Raw genomic sequence first — 4,640 nt, 5'->3', positions numbered from 1 at the left:
TAGTTCACTGTGAGTGTATAGAAATACAAAATTTATATATAGAAATCTATTGTATCCTGCAAATTTACCAAGTTCATGTTTGAGCTCGAATAGTTTTTTGATGGTGTCTTTCAGATTTTCTATGTATCATGCCATCTGCAAACAGTGACAGTTTTACTTTTGCCTTTCCATTTTGGAGTCCTTTTATTTATTTATTTTTTCTTGTCTGATTGCTGTGGCTAGGACTTCCAAAACTCTGTTCAATAAAAGTGGTGAGAGTGGGCATCCTTGTCTTGTTCCTGATCTTAGGGGAAATGCTTTCAGCTTTTCACCATTGAGTATGTTAGCTATGGGCTTGTCATATATGGCCTTTATTATGTTGAGGTATGTTCCCTCTATGCCCACTTTCTGGAGAGTTTTTACCATGAATGGATATTGAATTTTTTCAAAAGCTTTTTCTGCATCTATTGAGATGATCGTATGGTTTTTAGTCTTCAGTTTGTTACTGTGATGATAAGAGACCTAAGACAGCTACAGAGGCTAAGTGACCTTTCCTTCCCTGAATGGGTAGGTATCCTTGTTCTGCCTTCTAATTGAGTTAGTATCTGAGTAAAGAACTGCCAGGTGTCATTTAGTTCACAATACACTGCTGTGGCAATGTAGAAATGAATTTGCCTAAGTCATTTGGCTTTTCTCAATTATAGTAAATGAATATACTGAATGAATACTTCAACTTAAGGAAATGTTCTTAAAAATATATTAATGTAGGCAACTTCAGTGGAGAACTGAAATCAAAACAAAACATTCAGGTAAAGGGTTGAAATAAAAGTACACTCAGTTGTATCCAGTTTCCTCTTGTAAATCTCTCTTTTTAATTTGAGTGGACAGTCACTTGAGAATATCTGACTTGGGGCTAAGGAAATCTAAGCCTTCTTGGCCACACTGTATTCTCTTATGTCATTTACTAAAGACACCAGGTGGGCTGCTGAAAAAATCGTGGGAAAAATCAATCCCTCACATCCAAAGGGCGGCTCTTGAAAATATGTGTGTTGTTGTAGTTATTTTGCTCTTCTGGCCTCAGAAGTTCTAATCTTAACCTTAGCCCCTCATGGAGAGAGACTTTGTAAACCAATTCCCACATTACTCATTATGTGACTGTTGAAAAAGAGCAACCCAGCTCTTTTCCTGTGCTTTCAACCAGTTATCTACTTCAAAAATCTGTTTGGATTGTTATACCTTAATCTTGCCTGGCAAGGGACTTATGGGAAGGTTCTTATTGTTTGAAAGTTTGGTGCCAGTATCTGCAAAGAAAGAAGAAAGATGTGTTTATCAAACATCCCAATAGTGAAGGTGTGTGAAAGCAACTTTTGAAAAAGTTAATCTGTCAGAGTTTAGCCGTATTATTACGTTTTATTTTATTCATTGAAAATAAATAATTATCAATGAATCCTTTCTAGATTTTCTAGTTTCCCAAAGTTCCCTGTATTCACATTCTAAGAGGAAAAATGGTATTTTAAGTCACTGCTCTCCACCTTATATTATTTACAATCACTCCTCGTGACCTCTTCCTTCCAAGAAACTTGATCCTGAGAAGTGTCCTTTGTTTGTCTTTGTGGAATAAGTGATGAGGATGCATCCTGGAGACCTGTGAGATGTTTAACTTGTGGCATAATGAAACTAGGATGGAGAGTTCTGGAAAGATCTGGAAAGGTGGCTGGCAGAGTGTGGCCAGATGTGGTGGGAGAAGAGAGACGTACAGAGAGAGGGAGAGGAAATTTTCAGAGGGAGAAAATGAAACAAATAATTAAATAAGTTTTGTTGTGTGGTGTGGGACACAAGCCTTTCTCTCCCCCTTTCCTTCACAATGTCTTTGTTAAAGACTGTGTTTTTCATTAGTTTTACTAAGATAGGATTTGCTGTTTTGTTTGGATACTGAGAATGGACCCATGGAAACAGTTACATTTGGGTTATCTCTGACTGTCTTTAATGAAGAACATAAATATTGGCCACACTATCTATGCACATGCTATCACCATGCCTTTTTTGTTCTCTGTTCATATATCTAAGTCCTCTTCTTTCTTTAAGGTCAATCTCAAATCTCATCTGAAATGTACATTTATTGATAGATTCAACCCATAATGAACTGTCCCTTCTTTGTCCTCCTTAGGCTCTGATTATTTACAGAAACTCATTTTTGAACTTAGAAACTGTCCAATATGATATATTAGTTATTTCACCAGCATATGTTATATCCTCAACACAATTATACGCTTTTGTGAGGCTGGGATCATACATTCTGTAATTTTTCTCAGTACTTACACTTACTTTGATAAAAAGCGCATTCATTCATCTAAACATCATTTATTGGGTGTTAATTAAATATCTCAACTCAGTAAATATTGTTTGAATGAATGCATGCATGAATGAGGGAGTGTGCAATAGGTAGCCTAATGTACCGCCCAATGTGAGAAAACCAAAAACATAAACACAAAAGCAAGCCAAAAAGTGGACCAGGACTTTCTGTAAAATATCCTGCTTTTTGTTGGATGATGCCATGATAATCAAGATGCTCCTGAAAGGTCTTAATAGCTGACCAAGAATAGTAAACAATTGAAATTCTCTCAGGCTTCTTCAACCCTATCACTGGACACATTTATACCTCTCAGGAGTGGTATTAAAAGAAGAGATTAATAAAGCTTTTATAGATGAGTTGATAAATCTCTAAAGATTTAAGTCTTCATTGCCTGCTAGGTTTTCTCTATTTTGGGTTTCCAAAAGATTTCAATAAACCACAGGATAATTAAAAATCAGACATTATCTTTCTTACCTTGATGTTTTTTGATGGTAAACACCTTTTTATTGTCTCCATAGTGCTGCCTAGTTTCCACCAGTACAGTACTTAAGTGAATTTTGCTCTGGATGTTGAATATTACTTAAATAACTAAAGTAACTTCCTCAGAATTATTATTCTATTCTGGTTAGGATACTATCTGCTCTGGTTTGTTAAAATTTCCCTTTAGAGTGGTTTTAATTTTGTTTCTGATAGGGTCCTAGGATTTATTGCCACACCCATCCTGCATCTGTTTTTCTTTGAATTACTCTCCTTGCAGTTTCTGATTCATACAGGGCCTTACAGGTTAGTGACAACCTGGCCATCACAACGCTGGGAAGGAGAGGCCTACTTTTCAGAGGTGTTGATGTTTTCTGTACCTGAAGGTTTTCAAGAGATATCAATCTTCCTCACCACCGCCCTTGGCCCTCTTAATGGACTAAGCAGTTCCTCATGAAATTTCTGTAGGATATCTGTACCAACTTCTCAATATTGTTCCATCCTGAGTCTATAAATTCCTGGCCTCAAGGTAATGTTAGATTTCTAGCTCCAGCCCCTATTTACATAAGGCCTATACTAAGGAACGGAACCCACAGACATCAGTCCGTTCTTCTTTCTCTGGATTTAATTTCTCTGTTACTTTCTGAAACATGCAGGTGTTCCTTTCTTTCTTTTAATCTCAGCTATGTCCTTTTAACTTTTTCAAAATTGACCCAGAATTTACATGTGTCTCCAGTAAGAGTACATTAAATTGAGCGTAGTCTGCTATTCTACTGGCATATTTGAGATCCAGATAATTTGCTACTTAACTGGATTCAATGACCTGTATATTTCAGGCATCTAAAACTCACCATGTTCCAAATTTCCCTCCTTATAGTTAGTAATTTTCTTGGCAATCTGGATGACATAAAATGGAATAAAGTTAGTGAGTGGCCCAGGAATGCCTGAAAGTTTGTTTGTCAGAGTGGCCAGGGAAAGTTAAGCAAGGAAGAAAAGCAAATGAAAAACAGAATCACATTATTATGGCTGAGTTTACTCCCAGGATTCCATGCAGAGCTCTCTGTAGAGCTGGGTTGGGTTATAACTTATGCCAGAGCTCTACATGGGGCTGACACCATCTCATGCCAAGCTCTCAGTTCTGGGCTCACGTCATCTCTGGTCCACTCTGTGGAGTGGAAACTTTGGAGGAATGGCCGATGTGTTCCGCGGTGTAGAAAGAGGGAAATTATGAATGTGACTTTCTAAATTGTGGAGGAACTAACCACTGTAAATGTGCCTTGAACTATGTTGTTTAATTTGACCAGTCAGATCAATGACTTTCCCCTTGAATGAAATGCTGCTACGTATATGAGCAGAAAAACAAAACTGGTATAAGGAATAGATAGCTAGTGGGAAGCTTCCGCATAGCACAGGGAGATGCGCTCGGTGCTTTGTGACCACCTAGAGGGGTGGGATAGGGAGGGTGGGAGGGAGGGAGATGCAAGAGGGAGGAGACATGGGGACATATGTATAACTGATTTACTTTGTTATAAAGCAGAAACTAACACACCATTGTAAAGCAATTATACTCCAATAAAGATGTTACAAAAAAAACTGGTATAAGGAGATGGAGAGACTGGGAGTCTTATTTTCCCACCAATTTACTTTGCCTCTGACCATGACCTTCCCTTTGAGTCTCCTAGACCTTGGGGATGATTGGGTTGGGTGACGGCAACCCCATCTTCACTAGAACCTCTATAGTTAACTTTGATTTTTCCCACTCCGTCTATCCATCGCATGTATGCAGTCAGACATTTGATCATGGACTTTTCCTGACAAAATATGCTTGAAT

At 37.9% G+C, this 4,640-nt stretch overlaps 1 long non-coding RNA gene across 1 annotated transcript in view; it reads right to left on the bottom strand.

Moving 5' to 3' along the window:
- Window positions 1-822: 822 nt before the first annotated feature.
- Window positions 823-4,640, bottom strand: part of LOC113616971 (uncharacterized) — a 5,509-nt gene continuing 1,691 nt past the window's right edge. The window contains exon 2 of the long non-coding RNA XR_003431462.1: window positions 823-1,280. This is a non-coding gene — a long non-coding RNA (uncharacterized LOC113616971). The remainder of the gene's footprint in view (window positions 1,281-4,640) is intronic.

The sequence above is a fragment of the Aethalodelphis obliquidens genome, unplaced genomic scaffold (genome assembly GCF_003676395.1).
Source record: "Aethalodelphis obliquidens isolate GAN/ISIS:26980383/991018 unplaced genomic scaffold, ASM367639v1 scaffold1059, whole genome shotgun sequence".
NCBI lineage: Eukaryota > Metazoa > Chordata > Mammalia > Artiodactyla > Delphinidae > Aethalodelphis > Aethalodelphis obliquidens.
This window is presented reverse-complemented; position numbering and strand designations above follow the sequence as displayed.